Genomic DNA, 7,568 nt, shown 5'->3' with positions numbered 1-7,568 from the left:
CAAGTTTCACTGGAAACATTTTTTTTTCCATTTAAAACGCAAATTTCTTTCATTGAAGGCTACCAAACCAGCCGTGTTTTTCTTTCTCTCTCTCTCTCTTTTAATCCAGCTACGTCCACCATTTCACCTCTTGATTTCCTTTCCCTCTTAATCTAGTTTTATGCTTTCTTTCAATAATCAAGGAATATATATATAAAAGGTACTAATGGAGCTTTTGGAGTGAATACAGTAGCTCTGTATCATCCGTACATGTGTTTATTTGGAGAGATATTCCTGTGTCTTAAATGTTTAGCTATTCACAATTAAGTACTTGTGACATGCTGGAAATGTAATTAAATCCAAAGTAGCTATAGCAAGTAGAGAGCAAGCTGTACAGTGAAGAATGTCACTGGAAATGGGAGGGATTCGCTGGACATGACCCCGGGGAAGGGGCTCTCGTGGTGGTGGGTCCCAGGCATGCTCGGCCACCGGTGCCACTGCGCCGAGCTCCAGCCGCTGGAGCTGCTTTGCTCCATGGGGTCCAAGCAAACACGCAGCTTTATGGGAGTCMTATTTACGTTCCTTCAACACTGCAGAAAAGCAGGAAGGACCGTATTCTGGCTGCTCACTGCCGGTGTCTCACGTAGCTACGAAGAGCYATTGCCCGGGCCAAGAAGGCACCACGCGGCGGTCGCAGGGTTGCCAGCCCGTGTCGCTGTGCCCCGGGAGGAGAGGGGACTTCAGGGATGGGTAGGGGACCTGGGCACAGCTCGGGGGCGCGGTGAGGAAAGCGCAGCATCGCCCCATGTTCTGAGCCAAGACAAATAACAAAGTAGGAAGAAATGGATATCTTTGCTATTGCTTTTCAATGCATCTCTTTGAAGATGTGATACACGAAGATTTCCTGTAATTCCATGTAATAGCTAGAGGGGATGAAGGGGAAGAGGGAGAAAAAACAGAATGAAAATCATAGAAAAATTAATTCATTTAAATCTATCACTAAGACTTTTATGAGCCAACCTGTAACTTTGTTTGGATAACTCAGCTCAAACCCCGCAAAGACGAGGCACCCAGTGTTTTTCCCCTCCCTTCCTGCACATGGAGTGCTATTTGAGACACTAATAGTCTGTAAATCTGACTCTGTGGCACTGCACCAGATTCGAGTGGATGAAACAAGCTCCCCGTGCCAGCACGCATGCCTAAAATTAGCACCAAAGATATTGGATTCGCAAGTGCTTTATTCTTTTTTTCCTCTCACGACAGGACTGGATTTTTGGCACGCGGCGGAGGACCACTTAATAATATTAGCCTGTGGTTACTGCGCCATTAAAACAAACCAGAGTCGAGCACCTTTCACTTCTGAGATGAATAATACCACCGCTCCCCCGTCCTCCCCRGCGCACACCGCATCGAATGAGCCTRCTGGGAGAACTGGCCAGAGCTGCTCAGAAGCCGGTGGACTTTGAGCTTGGAAATAATCGCCTGCAGATGGCAAGAGAATGTGAGGTYGGGAGACACAAAGTGGCTCGGTGGCATTCGGCCAGAAGTCATCACAGGCTCTGGGACCCCGTTAATAATAATATGTAGCCTTAGAGGTGATGGTGCCGTCAAGGATGGGCTCCTTGCAGGACTCCTCAGCGAGGTGACTCCCACCGCATCCCGCAGTCCCTCTCCCAGCCATGCCATTCCTTTGCTTTATGCGCAAGTGATGGTCAGCACRGCTTAGGAACGCTGTCTTAGCTGCKTGCCTGCAGGACATGCACGGCAGGAGCTTGGCAGGAGCAAATGTCTGTGCCCAGCATCTGTGTGAGATCCTCAGGCAGGCCTCGTGCCCCTAAACCAAGCCCATGGGCCATGCAGAGAGCTGGACATCTCCAAATGGTGTTGTCACCTGTCCCAACATACCTGCCTGCTGGAGGTGGGATGAATGGCCCCCTGGAAGTGCCTAGCTTTGGCTCTTGGGTTATGTGATGGAGCTGAGGGTAGACTAGATCCACAGCTCCCATCCCAGTTACAGCAGATAACCTAAATCTCAGCCACTAGCAAAWACAGGACCTGAATCTGCCCAAAGAGGAGAGTCTCTTCAGAGGGCTTTAGGTGAGCCACAAGGTCTGAGTGGCGCAGATCTCTTCAGCATGTGCTGACCCTCAAACCAGCAGAGCCCTGTGCCTTAGAGGGTGACATCCTTGGCCTCTCCAGCACTCTCCGACTGCTRAGCCCAGGCCACCCCTCTCCAGAGGCACCTCTGGGGTCAGGCACAATGTGTAATATATGTGGAAGAGGTAGCGTCACCACTCACAACAGACCCATGCTGATCACCCACCACTGCTGAGCACAACGGCAGCTWCCGCAAACGCGGGGTGGACAACGCAGAGTGCCCGAGTGCCTGTTGGGAGCCAGCAAGGTGAGGTTTTTTTCATARTGTCCCTGTCCTCCAGATCATAACACCACGTGAACAGCAAGCACCAGGACAGCAGGCAGGGCAAGGGCAGGTGGAGCAAAGGGATGACTTTGGGGTCAAAGAAGATGTGATCCAGAAAACAGAATAAAGAGTGGCAAAGTGCCACTGATCTTTCATAACTCAGTTYGAAAGATTCCAACAGCAGATGCTGTTTCATACCAGGATTTCAAAAAAAATGATTGCAGGCAACACAGGTATTGGAGCAACACCCAGAGAAAAGTTTCCTTCTTGTACTTAGCCCATGGAAAATATTACTAATTCCTTGTGCCCTGGGAGACTTAACTGACCCCAATTGGCCTGGCTTGTCTGGAGGCATTTTTGCAAGTCTGACCTATTAAATATTCTCCTTTTGTTATTTCACAACAAATACCTTCCTCTCCCCTTTTCTAACGAGACATTTGGCTGGGCAACACATTGGGAACAGAGAAATTCCATGACATCACTTGCAGGTGGGCCAGGGAGAGGTATCTTTACTGTCAGGTTTTCATTTTATTAGCTATTACCAGAAAAAATAACTTAAAATCTAACTGAATTCCAGCCCAACAGCAGCAGAATTCCTCACAGACATCTTCTCCACTAGATTAGCAGCCTTCAGAACAGAAMGCCAAAGAACCTGTTTTCTTTAAAAAGAACATTTTAAAAATCTCAAAATCTCTTGGATTTTTTCAATCCCAGAATAATAGAATAATAAGTACAAGGCTTTTCTTTTTCAATCTTGTCAACAATTCCAAGTACAGATTAGTTCTGGAGAAATCTGAGAGTCTGCCTTTGGTTCAGATAAATGYGGAAGAGCTGGCATCTCTGTCCTGCTAAACAGGCCTTCGAACCCARCTCGCCCATGGAGATGCCAACAGTTTCCATAGAACTGATGGGAAAGTCAATGCCTTCATTGCAATAGGCATTTTGTCTCCAACATTTCCACTTCTGGCTAGACACAGCAGTGCCGTAGCACAAGAATAGTCTTAAAATACTCCAGTGTTCCTGCAGCACTGGCTTTAAGAATTTTGTGAGTTCAGTTCTAAAAAGGGGTCAGTACTGCAGCTCTTCTTCTGTGTCCCAAATTGATTTGCTCCTCCTTTTACAAGGGAAATGTTTTAGCAACAGCACTGTAGCAGTTACTGCAAGGTGATTTCTGCTGATAACACAATAATACACTATTCTTTGTATAAAATCTGATTCTGGTGTTTTGGTAGTCAATGGAAAAAAGTCACTGTTTGCATAAGTTTATTAAGAGGTTCCTTAGTTTTCTACTAAGGGAAATTGGTCAATCAATATTTTAGAAAATTTAAAGTTTGAGTGTAGATGGAGTGTGTGTTTGGGACGGCATGTTTCTGAGTTTACGCAGGGCAAGCTTACAGAGTAGAAAGCTTCAAGTGAGATTGTTATTAGAGGTCTGAAAATATATGGAGGGAGGGAAAATCTATCATCTTCATTTTCCGCGTGATTTTCAAAGAAAAAAGAAACCATTTTGAGCTAAAGCTCTGAAAAAAAGATCACTTCTAATTCCATAAGTTATAGATCTATAAATCAGTCAAATAATATAGAGCTGGCCACAAGGCTAATATATCTTGTAGCACCAAAAACTAGAAGGGAGATTCTCTTATTCAAGAGTTGTTCATAATTCACTGTAATTGGTGGGAAAGTGAGGGCTGAGACAATCTAATTCATTCACAATTGGCAATGTTATTATTTCAGAACTAAAATATTGAGCTATATGAAAACCATCTGGCATCAGCGGAAACCATCTCTATGGTCAAGCAACAGCTTGGTGCAAGTGGATGTTGTTTCCAAAGTCACAGAGCTGAAAGGTTAGTTAGCTCCAGGCCAGCTCTGCTGAAACAGGTACTCAAGCTTCACTTTAAAGATGAATAGTACCACGCAGGCATAAAATTCCTTTCTTACCTAATATTAAGACATCTCAATGCTTGTTTGTGTTTTTGGAGAGTTCTGAGAAGATGGCCTTTTTGAATTGGTAAGGTGCAGGTGCCTTGAGGCAGGAAATCACAGGGCTGTGCAAAGGGAGCACTGAAACTCCAGAAAAAAGTTTCCTCCTGACTTCAGAGCCTTTAGATGGACAACGACTGTCAGAGAAGAGTTTTCAGCGGTGCTGAGAGAATTACACCACCTTAAAAGCTGTGGCGATAACACTACACAGAGATGACAGCAAGGAGAGAAGTAAATCCTAGGGTCTGAGCAGCCACGGGTATTCAGCACAAGCAAAACCTTTCCTTAGTGCTTTGAGCAGCATGATAGGTGACTCCAGGGTATTCCCGGGGGTGACTGCTGCTCTGCTCAATAAATCAGAAGTCTTAAAATCCTGGTCTTTTCATGGAAATGCCTAGTTCCATGTAAAAGAAACTCCTGTAGATTCCTGGGCTTTTTACACTTACCTGGGTTTTGACAAAGTTCAGATCAAACCTTTGCAAGTCCAGCCTCTTCGATATCATCTACACCTTGGGTTTTAATCTCCAGCCAGCACAGGAACCAAAGTGGAAAAATAATAATTGTGCACTGGCTGTTCTGGCTGCAGCTCAGAGCAGGTGTCCTGCAAGCGCCTGTTCTTGCAAGATCTCAAGATCCAGGTTTTGCAGATTCAGGCAATTCCAAGCTCTTGGATGCCCTTTCGGATAAGTATGCGAACGTGGGAGTGTTTGTGTGAACTCAAGCCCTCGTTCGAAGCCTTTTGAGGCCTGCCTGTCATTAGCACTGACATCAAATGTGTATCCCCACATCAAAGCCCCATCAAGGCTGCTGACTTCCTACTAAGCAAAACAAGGGAAAACAGATTTTCGGTGTGTGTTGTTTATTTTAACATGCTTTCAGTATTTGATTGATTTTTTTTTCCTAAAAGCAAGTACGAAGGGGATGGTTTGCTTTATCCGGAAATGAGAATAAATCTACCCAAGCAAGCCCAGACTGCACAGGCAGGCGCTGTCGCAGTGCTCTTGTAAACCAGATACCGGTACCGCGGTGTCCCAGAGCACGGCGTGTCGATGGAGATTGCCGACAGAGCTGGGTAACGCTGGTGCCCCAGGGAAACGTGCCACTTCCCATAGGGGTGGAGGTGCTCATCAGGGGGCTTCAGCTCTTAGAAACAGGGTATTTTTAGATAAGGTGAAGCTGAGTCTTCACAAACTGAGATGCCCAAAATCACAGCCTGCATTTTAGAAATCAWGATCTAGCCTCCTGCCTGTTTGGAGAAATAGGGCAGACCTGTTTGCTCTGGACATTTGAATGATCTGCGTGTGGATCGTGCCCTATCTAGCGTGTCGCCCTGCCTGCAAGAGTCTTCTTTGCTCATGAACAGAAYATTTCTGATTCCTGTAGACTTTAATACTCATTAGTTCCACCATAAAATAGTCAGATTCAGCAATCTCAAGACTGTGGCTGCCCTATGACACTGTAAGCTGGGAACTGAAATGTGGTTCTTCATTATTAGAACCTCTCAAACGCGGCTTTGGGAAAGAACCTTCTGCTAGGACAAAAACCTATCATTTCTCCAGAGGCATCTCCATGAGTGAGAGCCTTTGCTGCATATTTCGAGGATTTGGGGGATGGCAGTGAGAAAAACATCCCCGGCATGCTTTAGTCCCAGGTTTGTTTTGTGCTTGTTTAGATACTGACGCAGAAGGAGATGCCCGCAAGGGCAACGGCTGCTGGCACAGCTCGGGTTGCAGATGCAGGCCAGTCGCGCCGACGCACCTACCGCTGTACCTCTCGCTCCAGTGAGTGGAGCAAGGAAACCTCCTGTCCTAAAAGGCTCCTTTGGGACGTATGCTTATAGCCCCTTTCCWAGGGCTTCGTTCACAGGGGACATTGGCTCTGGGACACAGTAGTTCTCCTTACCTGCCTATTTGGTCTTTACTAAGTACTAAAGAAARTGGCTCTTAAGTCCTTACTGATAAAGTTGGAGAGGTTTTTGGATATATCCTCAGGACTTTGACACAGACATCAGCTACTGAACCTGAAGGACCATTAACTTAAAGAAGTGGATGCCGCATGAAAGGCAAAAGATGCCAACTCTGTTGCTCCTCAATTTCTTTTTTTTCTTTTTTTTTTTCCCCCATGGGCTACGATGATAAGGAAGAGCATGACTTCTTCCAGTTTTGGATAGATGCTTTCCCAAAACACTCGGGGAAAAGGGGAAGACACTGAGAAAAAGTCAGAACTAGCTGGGGACCGARGGAGTTAAGGAACCCGCGGCTCCAAGTGCTCTCGAGGGAGGCAGGAAAGCCGTAGAGATTTGGCACTAACTGCAGATCCCGAAAATTAAATCATAGCACATAATTATCCTCCAAACCGGTCCCAGTGCCAAGATCTCAATATCTGGGATTGTTATAATTTGAAGTCGTATAGGAAATCAAGAGTTCCAATCAATTGCATTCCCATGCCCAGCCGCTCCGTGTCATTCCCTGTTTCACAATAAACCGTACCTGGCATTGTGTRCGCAGTGAGTAACAATTCCTGTGCCGAAAGGGAAGAGGGAGAAACACAGCGAACTCTCTCAGCCGCTGAAGTCATCGGGAGCCAGCTGTGCTGGCAGGCACSGGGGGCCGCGCCGGCCCATGCCTGGCGCGCCGCTGGGCACCAGCCCRTCCCCTCTCCGCTCGCTCGACGCGGTCCTGTCCGACAGGAGGCCGTTAATACAGGATCTTTGCGAAAAATAAAATARAATAGARAAAGAGAGGAAAAAAAAATCCACTAGAGCTCTGGCAGCCTGCTTGCCCCTCCCCTTCAGGAGCAAACCAGCCCTTTTAAAATCCCAGGGCCTTGCACAGGGCCGGATCGAGCACAGTTGCTCCTAGAAAAGGTCAGTGCACCAGATCCCTCGAAGGCACGGTGATGCAGCCAGCAGAGGGCACGAGCAGTCGCTGTCTCGCACTGCAGCACCCAAAGCCAAAAAAGCCCTTCCCTTAGGCGAAAACCGGGTGCAGGGCTCGCTCCATCGCAGCGGCGGCAGCACGGGGAGCGAGTGCCGGCTCGGTCACGCGTTAAGGGATATCCTTTTCTACGGGCACAGCTAAAGCCTGACACGCAGCCGCCACAAACACGACGAACGACTCTGAAAGGCGACAGCAAGAAAGCAAGAAGCTTTGCGTGGCCCTGAGCTGCGGATTAAAAATGTTCT

General features: G+C 47.1%; 1 long non-coding RNA gene across 1 annotated transcript; it reads right to left on the bottom strand.

Annotated features, from left to right (window-relative positions):
- Positions 1–233: 233 nt before the first annotated feature.
- Positions 234–7,236, bottom strand: LOC146596119 (uncharacterized). Its single transcript, XR_014895823.1, has 2 exons — positions 6,874–7,236; positions 234–902 (listed from the first exon to the last, which is right to left on the bottom strand). It is a non-coding gene; the product is annotated as an uncharacterized LOC146596119 (long non-coding RNA).
- Between the last annotated feature and the right edge of the window lie 332 nt (positions 7,237–7,568).

Source organism: Rhea americana, unplaced genomic scaffold (genome assembly GCF_003343005.1).
Source record: "Rhea americana isolate MKP2758 unplaced genomic scaffold, rheAme1 scaffold_21, whole genome shotgun sequence".
NCBI classification, from domain to species: Eukaryota; Metazoa; Chordata; class Aves; order Rheiformes; family Rheidae; genus Rhea; species Rhea americana.
The sequence above is the reverse complement of the archived record's forward strand: the minus strand, read 5'-3'. Positions and strand labels throughout refer to the sequence as shown.